General features: G+C 45.9%; 1 long non-coding RNA gene across 1 annotated transcript; it reads left to right on the top strand.

Annotated features, from left to right (window-relative positions):
• The first annotated feature begins 9,422 nt into the window (after positions 1–9,422).
• LOC100502162 (uncharacterized) lies at positions 9,423–12,359 on the top strand. The gene is made up of 3 exons (NR_160008.1): positions 9,423–10,079; positions 10,937–11,055; positions 12,081–12,359. It is a non-coding gene; the product is annotated as an uncharacterized lncRNA (long non-coding RNA).
• The last annotated feature ends 2,321 nt before the right edge of the window (positions 12,360–14,680 follow it).

Here is a 14,680-nt window from a genome sequence, read left to right as displayed (position 1 = left end):
AAAATGTAACCCTCGTTATCCTGAGGCATGGGAGACTTGCCCTTAACAAAATTTGACAATCTTTTAGGAGGGGCACTAAGTTTGACATTGTCTCCCCTTTGGTAGCCAATGCCATCCTTAATGCCAGGGCGTCTCCCATTATAAAGCATGCTACGAGCAAATTTAAATTTCTCATTTTCTAAGTTGTGCTCGGCAATTTTAGCATCTAGTTTTGCTATATGATCATTTTGTTGTTTAATTAAAGCCATATGATCATGAATAGCATCAATATCAACATTTCTACATCTAGTACAAATAGTGACATGCTCAATGGTAGATGTAGATGGTTTGCAAGAATTAAGTTCAACAATCTTAGCACGAAGTATATCATTTTTATCTCTAAGATCGGCAATTGTAACTTTGCAAACATCAAAATCTTTAGCCTTAGCAATCAAATTTTCATTCTCTAATCTAAGGCTAGCAAGAGAAATGTTTAATTCTTCAATCTTAGCAAGCAAATCATCATTATTACCTCTAGGATTGGGAATTAAAACATTACAAACATGAGAATCAACCTTAGCATTTAAACTAGCATTTTCATTTCTAAGGTTGTCAATCATCTCACGGCAAGTGCTTAGCTCACTAGACAATTTTTCACATTTTTCAACTTGTAGAGCGTAAGCATTTTTAACCTTAACATGTTTCTTGTTTTCTTTAATTAGATAATCCTCTTGGGAGTCCAAAAGGTCATCCTTTTCATGAATAGCACTAATCAATTCATTTAATTTTTCTTTTTGCTCCATGTTAAGATTGGCAAAGAGAACACGCAAGTTATCCTCCTCATCACTATTATTATCATCACTAGAAGACTCATATTTAGTGGAGGAGTTAGATTTAACCTTCTTTCGTTTGCCGTCCTTTGCCATGAGACACTTGTGGCCGACGTTGGGGAAGAGGAGTCCCTTGGTGACGGCGATGTTGGCGGCGTCCTCGTCGTCGGAGGAGTCGCTTGAGCTTTCGTCGGAGTCCCACTCCCGACAAACATGTGCATCACCGCCCTTCTTCTTGTAGTACCTCTTCTTCTCCTTTCTCCTCCCCTTCTTGTCGTCACCTCGGTCACTGTCACTAGATATAGGACATTTAGCAATAAAATGACCGGGCTTACCACACTTGTAGCAAACCTTCTTGGAGCGGGACTTGTAATCCTTCCCCCTCCTTTGCTTGAGGATTTGGCGGAAGCTCTTGATGACGAGCGCCATTTTCTCATTGTCGAGCTTGGAGGCGTCTATTGGTTGTCGACTTAGTGTAGACTCCTCCTTCTTTTCCTCCGTTGCCTTGAATGCAACGGGTTGAGCTTCGGATGTGGTGGCATCATCAAGCTCGTTGATCTTCCTCGAGCCTTCGATCATGCACTCAAAACTAACAAAATTCCCGATAACTTCCTCGGGGGTCATTTTAGTATATCTAGGATTACCACGAATTAATTGAACTTGAGTAGGGTTAAGGAAAATAAGAGATCTTAGAATAACCTTAACCACTTCGTGGTCATCCCACTTTACGCTCCCGAGGTTGCGCACTTGGTTCACCAAGGTCTTGAGCCGATTGTACATGTGTTGTGGCTCCTCCCCTTTGCGAAGCCGGAACCGACCGAGCTCCCCCTCGATCGTTTCCCGCCTTGTGATCTTAGTGAGCTCGTCTCCCTCGTGCGCGGTTTTGAGCACATCCCAAATCTCCTTGGCGCTCTTCAACCCTTGTACTTTGTTATACTCCTCTCTACTTAGAGAGGCGAGGAGTATTGTTGTTGCTTGAGAGTTGAAGTGCTCGATTTGGGCCACCTCATCCTCATCATAGTTCTCATCCCCTACCGACGGTACCTGTGCACCAAACTCAACAATATCCCATATACCTTTGTGGAGCGAGGTTAGATGAAATCGCATTAAATCGCTCCACCTAGCGTAATCTTCACCATCAAAAGTTGGTGGTTTGCCTAATGGGACGGAAAGTAAAGGTGTATGTTTGGAAATGCGAGGGTAGTGTAGGGGGATCTTACTATACTTCTTGCGCTCTTGGCGCTTAGAAGTGACGGAGGGCGCATCGGAGTCGGAGGTCGATGTTGATGAAGTGTCGGTCTCGTAGTAGACCACTTTCCTCATCCTCTTGTGCTTGTCGCTTTTCCGATGCGGCTTGTGGGAAGAAGATTTTTCCTTCTTCTCTTTGTGGTGAGAAGAGGAAGACTTTTTCTCCTTCCGTTTGGAGGAGTCCTTCTTCTTCTCCTTCCTCTTGGTGCGGGATTCTTCTGATGAAGTGCTCCCGTGACTTGTAGTGGGCTTTTCGCCGGTCTCCATCTCCTTCTTGGCGTGATCTCCCGACATCACTTCGAGCGGTTAGGCTCTAATGAAGCACCGGGCTCTGATACCAATTGAAAGTCGCCTAGAGGGGGGGTGAATAGGGCGAAACTGAAATTTACAAATATAAACACAACTACAAGCCGGGTTAGCGTTAGAAATATAATCGAGTCCGAGAGAGGGCGTGAAAACAAATCGCAAGCAAATAATGAAGTGAGACACGAGGATTTGTTTTACCGAGGTTCGGTTCTCTCAAACCTACTCCCCGTTGAGGAGGCCACAAAGGCCGGGTCTTTTTCAACCCTTTCCCTCTCTCAAACGGTCCCTCCGACCGAGTGAGCTTTCTCTTCTCAAATCAACCGGGAGCAAAACCTCCCCGCAAGGACCACCACACAATTGGTGTCTCTTGCCTTGGTTACAAGTGAGTATTGAACACAAGAAAGAATGAAAGAGAGAAAGCAATCCAAGCGCAAGAGCTCAAATGAACACGGCAAATCACTCTCACTAGTCACTAGGGCTTTGTGTTGAATTGGAGAGGATTTGATCACTTTGGGTGTGTCTAGAATTGAATGCCTAGCTCTTGTAAGTGGTTGAGAAGTGGAAAACTTGGATGCAATGAATGGTGGGGTGGTTGGGGTATTTATAGCCCCAACCACCAAACTTGACCGTTGGCAGGGTTGTCTGTTCGATGGCGCACCGGACAGTCCGGTGCACGCCGGACAGTCCGGTGCCCCCTGCCACGTCATCACTGCCGTTGGATTCTGACCGTTGGAGCTTCTGACATGTGGGCCCTCCAGGGTGTCCGGTGCACACCGGACATCTACTGTTCCTTGTCCGGTGTGCCAGTATGGGCACGCCTGCCATCTGCGCGCGCTGTGTGCGCATTTATTGCACCGCAGAGAGCCGTTGGCGCGGAGGTAGTCGTTGCTCCGGAGTCGCACCGGACAGTCCGGTGCACACCGGACAGTCCGGTGCACACCGGACAGTCCGGTGCACACCGGACAGTCCGGTGATTTTTAGCGGACTAGCCGTTGGTGATTCCCGAAGCTGGCGAGTTCCTGAGGCCGCTCCTCCTTGGCGCACCAGACACTGTCCGGTGTACACCGGACAGTCCGGTGAATTATAGCGCGAGTGCCTCTGGAAATTCCCGAAGGCGGCGAGTTTGAGTCTGAGTCCCCTGGTGCACCGGACATGTCCGGTGGCACACCGGACAGTCCGGTGCGCCAGACCAGGGGTGCCTGCGGTTGCCCCTTTTGCTCCTTTGTTGAATCCAAAACTTGGTCTTTTTATTGGCTGAGTGTGAACCTTTTACACATGTATAATCTATACACTTGGGCAAACTAGTTAGTCCAATTATTTGTGTTGGTCAATTCAACCACCAAAATTAATTAGGGACTAGGTGTAAGCCTAATTCCCTTTCACTATGAATTTGATCTTCCATGAATTGTTAGGAAACACTATGGAAGATTACATTGATGATATTGTAGTCAAATCGGCTGAGTTTAGTTCTCATATAGCTGATTTGCGCAAAGCCTTTGATAAAATGCGTCAGTATGGTTTGAAAATGAACCCACGTAAATGTGCTTTTGGAGTGTCGGCTGGTAAGTTTTTAGGATTTGTCATACATGAACATGGTATAGAAATAGACCCTGACCGAATCAAGTCTATTCGGAATGTGGGACCTCCGACCTGTAAGGTCGAGGTACAGAGGTTTCTCGGCAAGGTGAATTATTTACGAAGGTTTATTTCTAACCTAGCCGGGAAGATTGATGCGTTCACCCCTATTCTTCGGCTTAAGAATGATGCCGAATTCGCTTGGGGGCAGAACAACAAGAAGCATTTGATCTCATCAAAAAATACTTATCTTCGGCTCCCGTATTAAAAGCACCACGAGCAGGAGTACCATGCCGATTATACATTGCAGCTGAGGATAAGGTCATTGGGGCTGTTCTGACACAAGAAACCGAGGGGAAGGAGCATGTGGTGACATATATAAGCCGAAGGTTGGTGGATGCTGAAACAAGGAAGCAGTGTTTCCTGTGGAAATAAGTTTGAATGCAGTCAGGTTCGCCAGACAAAATGATCTAACTGCTACTGATTATTATAATTCAATGATGGATAATATTGATGAGGTGACCGACAAGAGGATGATAGCTTTGGGAGCAATAGAAAAGGACAAGATCATGGTAGCCAAGGCCTACAACAAGAAGGTCAAAGCAAAATCATTTCAAGTAGGGGACCTGGTGTGGAAGACCATTCTGCCTCTAAGGAGTAAAGACCGGAAGTTCGGGAAATGGTCGCCAAGTTGGGAGGGTCCTTATAAAGTAAAACAGGTGATGTCTGGCAACACCTATTTGCTACAAACATTACAAGGCAAGGATTTGCCTAAGGCTTTGAATGGGCGTTTCCTCAAACAGTACCATCCTAGTATGTGGCAAGATGCCTAAGAGAACCGATGTGATCACATCGAGTTAGTTGCTTTTGGTTTGCTCAGCTCCACCAAAAGGCAGGGGGGCATATGTTGAGCGCCATATTGAGCCAGCGGACGGTTCGGCCCTAAGGCCGGACGGTCCGCGGTCCGGACGGTCCGCGCCTGTGGGCCGGACGGTCCGCGCATGCGCAGAACAGATTAGGGTTCCGAGTTTTGTGCTACGGTTGTTAGCTATATTTGCGGAATTAGCTCGGAATCAGTTGTGTAAAGGGTCCAGCCCCCCTCCTCTATAAATAGAGAGGTCTACGGCCGATTTGTAATCATCAACAATCGAATCAATACAACTTCTATTTCGCATTTTATCTTAGGAGTAGTTCTAGTCTAGTTTAGGTTTAGCTATCCAATCCCCAAATTCTTCGTCTCTCTTCGGCTCTACGTCGATTAGAGGAGTCTAGGTCGGCCGGCCCGAGCCTAGACACCACCTAGGATCTCTCCTCCCCGACGGGGTCCCTCCTGGGAGCGAGATCCAGGCGCCGCCGGCGACTTCCGCCGCCTCTGCGTACGCGCGGACCGTCCGCCCCCCAGGGTGCGGACCGTCCGGCCGTCAGGCAGAGAAGCCCTAGCCGGGCACCAGGCCGCGGACCGTCCGGCCCCAGGCCGCGGACAGTCCGCCCCTGCGCAGAGAGTACCACCGCGCCTCGCACCAGGCCGCGGACCGTCCGGCCCCGCGCGCGGACCGTCCGCCCTGTGCAGAGGGCACCGCCACGGTTCTTATTGAGTGTTTGACGCTCCGAAAAGACGTCAACAATACATAAAAAGCAGACTGTTGCATCCTTGGCCACACAATATCCCGTCCAATCGTCTCCGTTACCCAATATCTAGAGCACCCTCTTGTTGTTTGACATTGGAGAAGTTTATGGCCAAAAGGTTTGGTTGGTCCCCTCACCAAACAAGTTGCTCTAGCCGTCGTGTCGGGTCTCACTCGCTTCTGTGTCCGTGTGTACGTATACAAGTTTTTTTTTCTTTTCCGTGCCGGATTCATTACTGATGTGCTGCCTGACTGACTTTAGTAGAATATACGTTGACCAGTAGCGCATGCATTACTGCGAGGAGATCGAACGGTCCTGCTGCACTCGTCGGCGTTCAAAAAACCGTCACGGATCGTCGTCGGACCGCCGGCCGCCGCCGGCCCAGTCACCGTCACCGTACCGGCGGCAGGCAGCGTCAAGAGAAAGGCGAAAAGCTTGTGTCGTGCGCGCGCCGGCGACGCAGACGGACTGGCTGGCGCCACCAGGCCGTCGCGTGCGCTCATTCTGCACCACTCAGTCACATGCCGAGAGAGAAAAAGGGCACCGTTGCCTGCCCAGGCGGCGGCGTGGCCGGGAGATTGCGTACGCTACGGGGAGCGCGTGGCGGCTGACGTGTGACACTCTCTGCGTGGTCCACACGAGTGTATGTCCTCCTGTCCCCTGGCGTTGTCAACAAACAGAGACACACAATTAGGCAGTCCTCAGGCTCAGGGCAAAGACATTTCTGATAGAAGTTCCACGAAAGAAAGAAAGAAAGAAAGGAAGGAAGGAAGGAAGGAACCAAACATTGCATTGGCATTGGCAACCGTCAAGCCTCCAATGGCTTTATTAGTGCAAGCACTGCAACAGCAGCTCCGCGTCCCAGAACGTTCCCATGGGCCGACCAGGCCTCCAAACTTCATGTGCGCCGTTCTTAGAACGGATCTGGATGTAACACTCAAAATTTTAGTTTGGGATTGTCATACTATACTGATAAAAAAATTGCTAACAAGAATTCCCTTTCTTTTCAAAGCTACTCTCCAAAATGGATCAAACTTAAAGTTTGAGTTTTTTTTGTGCACTTATAAAGAAGATAAGAAATATGGGAAGATCCTTATATAAGTTAAGCTATTGGATAATGTATTTTGGAGATATTATCTAGAATGTGAAGGCTAGAGAATCTTTTAATAAATACTACACCCTATAAATTATTTTCCTGATATAAATATTTTTCGTATGTAAGAATTGCATATTTAAAAATACTTGCTTAAATAGGATTATAAAGTGATAAAAAAGTTATATCTTTGCATCCATGCTAGAGTTTTTATTTTATTGTGCATTAAATTTGAACTCGGACTGGAATTTGAATTTAAAATTTTAAATATAAAATTCGAAACGGAAAATATAAAATATAAAAAAAGAAGACTTCACCTGCCTTTGTGGGCCGTTGCTTCACCCGTTGGCCCACTGAACTCCCGTAGCCGCCGACCCATATGATCATAGAATGGGACACTTTTGGCCGATTAATTAGAAAAGCTACCACAAGGAGATAACAGTGTTACCATAAAGGTGGAATAAGACGTCATTAATTGATTAATTAAGAAAGCTACTATGAGTTAATCGTTTCCCGAAAGAGGCAAGCGGGGTGGAGAAGCTGCCATGTATAGGGAGGTCTTCGGATCGATCTGTCTGTGATAGCTTTTCGGACGAGGGATTCCTATATCGCCTTCGGTCCGTGTAACACCCCTGGTGTTACGAGAACTAAAACATTGGTATTACATCATATGCATCATCATAATCTTGCTTGATACACCTAGAATGCATCTACTAGGTCTAAAAATTTCGAAACAAGGATAGTGTGTTGTCTTGTTGAGAGCTAGAGAAGTTTGAGAGTTAATGAGAGATCAAGTGCAAGTAAACCGCTCCTAAGCTAAAGATGCTTTGGCCATGGAAACTATGTATCATAGTTGGGCCTTGAGTTAAAGGCCAACTTTACCTTTAAATGATGGACAAAAGATGAGAGGCTTGACTGGAGAAAACAATCTCAAATGAAACACTAAAGTTGCCCAAAAGTGGAATTTTAAATCTAGAGAGAATTTGCTAGGGATCCATATATCAAAGTTGTAGATGTTGGAGAGTTGAACAACTTTCATGTATGGAGAACTCCATGTTTTAGAGGAAAAGCTAGAGTAAAATGCTTAATTCAGTTTTGAATCAGATTTGAAGTTTGCTGAAAATAATATCAACTAGCTGTTTTTGGGTCCTCATAACTTTTGATCTATAAACAGTTTCAAGGTGGACATTATAACAAGGTTGTAGAGCTACACTAGGGATACAAATTTGCTTAGACAACTTGCTCCTAAAACCATGTGCAACTGGGTGTAAAACTGGTCCAAAATAGGGTTGTAATACTTGTGGAGTTTCAGACAGTAATCTCTGAAACTGAAGATTTTATATTCTGAAGCAACTTTGGAGGCCTGTTAGTGGCTGATACATATAGCTATGGGTTAAAGTTATGTACCAAAGTGAAATACCACATGTTGGTGTATAAGTTTGGTTAAAGGTTAGGCCCCTAAAGCTACTTGGAACTTGGAGAAAAGGTGGTCCAAAATGGAGCTCACAGATTTGGATTTCATACTTAGTGCAACTAACTAAACCTGAATTTTAATTTTTTTTTTGTGCAACTTTAGAGCTTCTTTGTGCCTGATCCATGGAGTTCTGGGGTATGTCTCTACAGCAAAGTTGAAGACCAATGGTGAGCAAATCTCCTTAAGAAAGTTTTGGTTGGTGCTGCACAAAAATGAAGTAAATTGTGCCCAAACATTCTCTGCCAGGCATGTGTGTTCAGTTTTTGATTCAGTTTGATGCAGCTGAATTTGAGTTTTCACCCCACTTTGGAGCACTATAACTTTTGATCCATGAATTTTTGACCTAGGATTTCTGTAGCAAGTTTGTAGAGTTATGTTTTATGAACAGGTTTTATTAACTGAGGTCGGCCTGTTATTATTTGGAATCATGAGATTTAAGGGGGGGTTAGCAGAGAGGCACGGTGCAATCGGACTCAATTCAGTTTGCTGAATTTCAGAAAGGCAGTGAGTTCCTCTCAGCTTTAGTGCTGTTTAGCTTCTAATCCTTGCGCCTTTGATCTGTGGGTATTATGGCAAACCTGGAGATCTACTGTAGGGGAACAATTCCTAGTAAACATTATGTTCCTATCATCGCTTAAAACTGGAAGCAAATCGTGCTCCAAACCGCGCTGTCAAACATATGGTAACTGAAATTTGTTCCAGGTTGGGGAATTTGGTGTTAGGGCTCTAATTCCTCACGTAGTGGACTTTGAACTTTGAAAATTTTGCAAATTTTGCTTTTGGGAATTTAAAGGTGGTTATTCAAATTTGAAAATAATTTTGAAAGATTAGTTGGGAGAGAAGATCAGAAACAGTTCACTGAATTCAGCTTTCTGAACTGAAATTCAGTTCATGCACTCTATTTTCATCCCCTCCATCTTGCTGCTCCTTACCCCTCTACAGCTGAACCTTATAGCAAAATGAAGAGCAATCAATCCAATTTCTACTCCTTGTCGCCGCTTAGCTGATGCGATAAGCGTTCCTTATCCTGAGCACGTCATCTCTCTCACACGCTCAAACTCCTGAAGCGTCTCTCCCACTGCTCACTCTTTGTCATTATCCCAGCCATCCTTATCTCCAAACCACGTCATCTGTTTCTTATCCAATTAGTGCTCGGCTGGAAGCCTTCTCGTGTACACCAAATTCCTCCTTATCCCCTCCACGTAGCCTCTTTGTTCAGCCCTGGAAATTACTGGACACTACTCCATCTCGTGATATTTTCTCTCTTCCATATCTCCCCGGAAGTCGCTGGACATCTCCTAAATAATCCTCAGCCGGTACTTCTGCTAGTCCGTGCCATGCTTATACTGGTGATCAAGATGCCTATGTCTCCACCACCGTCGCTCAGCTGCTTGCCTCTGTGTTGGCTCGCCGGACCTACTGTTTGCGCTGTGCTTAAGGTCCTACTCACCGGTCTTCTCGTCGACAGCGCCAGTCGTGTCTCCCACCACGCCGACACTTTTTCTCCATCGCTCGACTCCGTGCTCAGCGCTCTCACCATCACCGCGTCTCTCCTCGCCGGTGTTCGCCGGACATACGCTCAACCTCGCCACCGTGGGACTTACCTCTCCTCCAAACCGTGTTCGCCGCAGCCTAGCCATCGTCTACCTCTATGCTCAGCACGAAACCGCTCGCCCTACAGCCTCGTCGCGTCACCGTCCTGCAGGCACTGAGCTCCACCCACCTCGGCGAAGGCCACCGTCCCCTTCTTCACTGTGCACTCGGCATCAACTTCCTGGTGCACACCGACACAACGCTCTGGTCGCGCGCCCTCCATCGCACGCTCAGACACTTGCCCCTGTTCGTCACCTCGGGACTTCGCCGTCACCCGTACTTCGCTGGTTGTCAACTTCGCTGGCTGTGTTCGACCTCCAGCCACGTCACCATCGTGCCCTTCATCCGTTCGAAGGTGAGGCCTCCCAGCTTCGATCTTCAGGAGTGCAGCAGCTTTTATTGGTGGCCGATGTCATTCAGTGGTTGTGATCTCTAGAGGACGAAATGGTTGTGTATATTCTAGATCGAGTATAATTATTGTTGTGGACTTCGTATTTGGAGTCACGCCGGTGTATTGCGTCTCTGGTCGGAACTTGGAAGTCGACTAGCGGCTTGCACCATCGACGTCAATCCTGTGGCTATACGTGTGAATTGCAGCGCTGCAACTAGTTGAAAATGAAGGGAACTAGATAATATAGAATAGTGGAGTGCAGAACGTCGCTCGCCGGGTTCTCTGTATATTGCCCGGATTTGATTCGTCACCATTTTGGCGAACCTCCACTCGACTCGGTATTACGTAAGCTTAGATTCACTCGCTGTAAGATTTGGTTCATTTTGGGGCATATTCATTTGGTCGTCAAATATCCACTTAATTATAAATACTTTTGCCATTAGTGAAATAAATCACTCAATGAAAATAGAGCAATAAAAATTATGGGAAAATTTATGTAAGTTTATCTTGAACAATTAGCTCCTGGGTAAAGTTTGAAGCTGTTTGGACATGGTTTGCTTAGTAACCTAATTGTTGCTCAAAATAGAAAAAGGATTTCAACCTTGAGTACTTGGACACCTAGTGTCTTAATGAAGTGATGAGGTGGCTTAACAAGTTTTGGAGTGATAGGTGGTGAGGTCTAGGGTTAAGTAGTTCCCTGGTAATTGTAGCTTAAGATGCTGGATTATAGATTTAGTCTAGTAGTAATCTGTGTTGTCTCTTTTACGAGTTGCATTCTCTTTGACATAAGCAAACATTCATATTCATATCATTTCATGTAGAACACCTAGAAAAAGTGATGTTTGAAGGAGTTCACTTCAGTGCCTGTTGATCCAGTGGTGGAGTTTCATCTAACTACTTACCAGAGTAGAATAATTTTGGGATCTTCTGCTGCAATAAGGCAAGCCCCGGTGCATTTTCCACCTTCCTTGTGTTTACAAAATTTTATCACTTATATGCTGCATTAGGTTATAGGAGTTGATTGATTAAACCCTTTATGCATTACCATCCTTGAAAGGTTGATTACCAAACCTTGTCACCTGTTTTATAAAAACTAGAGATGCTTAGTCATGATGATAGACTAAGAAAAATGTTTTATGATATGTGACTCATGTTTTTACAAAAGGAAAATGGGCTTGGAATAATGAAGGCATCAAAACGTTGATAAATTCATTATCCAGGAATGGCCCCTCTGTCAGGCGCCAAAGTTTTGAAATAGTTTAAAATGGGACCAGACGTTGAGCAGGAAAGGTCGCCCATCTGTGTCGATTAAGGACCGTACCGATTGTTGGTCTGATGATCTAGGACCTTTTAACTGGCCACATACCTCGTCATGGGTAAGCCTGAACCCGGCTATTCCATATGTGAAAAGACAACCGCGCACTGGGCGTGGGAGATGGTGGGAGTAGCAGTTACCCTCCTGGCAAGAGGCTAAATGGTATGGTAATGTGCTCCCGGGTAGCGCGGGCCGGTTCATGTAGTGGAGGATCCGTGGGAATGGTTGACATATGCAAGGGTTAAGTGCTACATATGTCGTGTGGTTGGAGATCCCCAGCTGGGTATTAATCGATCCGGATCGTCGTTACTTCTTGGATATGAAGACTGGATTGCTGCCCTTCATCGTAGATAACAAGCGAAACAAAATTTGGATTTTAAAAGCAACCTAGTGTAGGTCAAGTGAATGATCTAGATTAGGAAAATGCTAGATTCAGGCTAGAAGATTCAGGTAATAAACTAACTTGTGAAATAAAACTTGGCTTAAGGACCCACTTCTAGTAAGCTTTTCTGCAAAATGAGTCCTTGAACTTTGATGAGCTTTATCTTGATTCCCAAAAGCCAGCATACCCTTGAGAGTCTTTTCTTTAGTCGGGTAAGTCTTGCTGAGTAATTGCGTACTCAGGTTTTTATCCCTTGTTGTTTTTGTAGGAGAAGTTTTATTCCCTTATCTTTGGGTTAGTTACTTCATGTGGAGGACTTGAAGCTTAGAATGTTTTTATATATCTCTTATGGAGAGGCTTCACCCTTCCAATTATTGTAGTTAAGTTATGCACTTCGAGTACTATCAGGACTTGTAATAAATACATCTCTTTCTACCATGTAAAACTTGAGTTCTGGAATGTAAAGCGTACTTTGTAAAAGTCTTCCGCTCTATCTCCAATGTCTGTGTATCAAATGTGATTACTGTAATATACCTGTTATGTGGGAGATCCTTGGGATGATGAGTTCCAGTTGGCGAACTCGATAGCCTTGTTAAGTTGCCCGGTACACGTGCACAGCCATTTAGGCCAGTAAGGCAAGGATTCGTGCATTTGAGCCTGATAACTTGGGAGGGCTGTCACAGTCCGGACACCGTAGCGGGTTCTTTCATGAGTAATTTATGGAATTAAAGTTAACCTATCATTTGTATTGCATTGTGAAATTTATTATTAACTATGATCAATTATTTAATTGGGTTGGTATACATTTATACGTACAGTAATTGCTAATAAAATTTTGAACAACTTATTAAAAGCAATGTTTAGCCTTAACCATTCTCCATAGTAAGCCTTACACTGCACTTTTCTCTACACTTGCTGAGCGATGACCCTATGAGAGCTCACCCTTGCTATAATCACACTAGGTTAAAAACATGTACCGCAAGATGAGGATCATGAAAGATTCTACAATGAGTTCGGAGAGGTATAGACTGTCGTCTCTCAGTCAACTATGGTTGTGGATGATCGTTGTCGTCATATGATATATTTTATTTAGCTATTCTGTACAAAACCTCTATTATTTAATAAAGATATGCCATTGATTTCTGTATCATAAGTGATCATATGTGTTAGACTTGATTCTAGCATTAAGATGTGTCTGGATTTACCCTTAAATCCGGGTGTGACACTAAATACTTGTCAAAGAGATCTCTATTTGGGCTAATAGTTTGACCGTGGACTTGGGACATATTGGCCCTGTTTGTTTCGGCTTCTGCCAGCTTCTGGCCACCAAAAGCTGCTGCGGACTGCCAAACGCTCGGCTTTTCAGCCAGCTTTTATAAAATTCGTTGGAACAAAAACCATTCAAAATCAACATAAACACATAATCAGTTGAGTCGTTGTAATAGTAGGAATCCGTCACTTTCAAGATCCTGAGCCCTATGAACAACTTTATCTTCCTCCACACGTAATCGTAATGATACTCAGATTCTTCCCACAGCCAGATTCTCTCCACAGCCAGATTTTCAGAAAAGCTGGTCAGAAAAAAAGCTGAACCAAACAGGCCCATTACATCTGCGTACCTCCGCAGCTGGGACTCACTTTGACCCTTGCTTAGAGTGCAAGCATTAGGCAGTGTTTAGTTTCAGAGTAGGAGCCATTCTACTCCTAATTTATTGTTTGGATTGGTTTTATATAAAATAGAATGACTCTAAAAAGGAAAATTATACTCAGATACTGAATCATCTGGCTATCTAAAAAAAGTTCGGACGGAGCCGCTCCATCCCAAGTTCCCAACTAGCTCCACTACCGTAGCGTTTGGTTTTGAAGACCGTTGGGATGGAATGGCTCCACGGTTCCCTCCGAGAGATTTGGGGAGCCGGATGGTTAACATTTGAACATGATTTTTTTTAAGTCATTCTGTCGTGCTCACACAAAATACTCCGCGAATACAAGCTTGACGTAGGTACCCTATAGATTATGGGGGCATGCATGGACCCTAACCCAAGTTTGGAAGAGCATCATTTCCTTGCTTTGCTTGGCAAACCGGCCCAATTCCTCAGCCTAGCTTGCGCTCTTGCACGGCAGAGCATGCATCATCTCCTTCTATTCTTCCCTTTCCCTCGCATGCAATGCAATCCAATCCTTTGCTTGCGAGCCGGTCATGCACGGATCGCCTGCAAAGACCGACTCCTCGGCGACGTATAAGACGCCGGCGGCGGCGGCACGTCCTTTTCGCACCTCCTGCTGTCTCCATCCGGCTCCATGGACTCCACCCTGCTGCTGCCGCGTCTTCCTCCTCCTCCCCTCCCGTCGTCGCTTCGTCGCCGTCACCGGCAGCCGCACTGTCTTCCTCCGCACCGCCGACCCAAAACCGTCCCGAGACATGGCAGGATGCCGCCGGCGGCGCGAGAAGGACGCGCCGACGCCGGCACGAAGTTCCGCGCCCGAGGGCTGTTCGGCGGCGGCGGAGGAGGAGACAGGCTCCGGGCCGTGATGAGGATGGTGAAGCTCAACTCGGCCATCCAGAACCGGAGCGTCAGGGAGCTGCTGGAGCTGCTCGGCGACGAGTGCCTCTACTTCCTCGGGAACCTCCGGTCCGTCGACGTTCCGCGGCTGGGCAAGGTGAAACCGACGACGAGCTGAGATCCTATTAACGAGCGTTCACTAATCATGCATCCTAGGAGAGGAGAGACAGCCAAATCGTATCTAACAAGGCCCTACTAGCTTGTTGTTGTTGTTGCTGCAGGACATGTTCCTGCTCCTCCACGCGCTGATGGTCCGGCACCACGTGTCGTTCGTGCTCAAGCCGTCGCCGGACGACGAGGCAGG

This window comes from Zea mays, chromosome 4 (assembly GCF_902167145.1).
Source record: "Zea mays cultivar B73 chromosome 4, Zm-B73-REFERENCE-NAM-5.0, whole genome shotgun sequence".
Classification (NCBI taxonomy): Eukaryota; Viridiplantae; Streptophyta; class Magnoliopsida; order Poales; family Poaceae; genus Zea; species Zea mays.
This window is presented reverse-complemented; position numbering and strand designations above follow the sequence as displayed.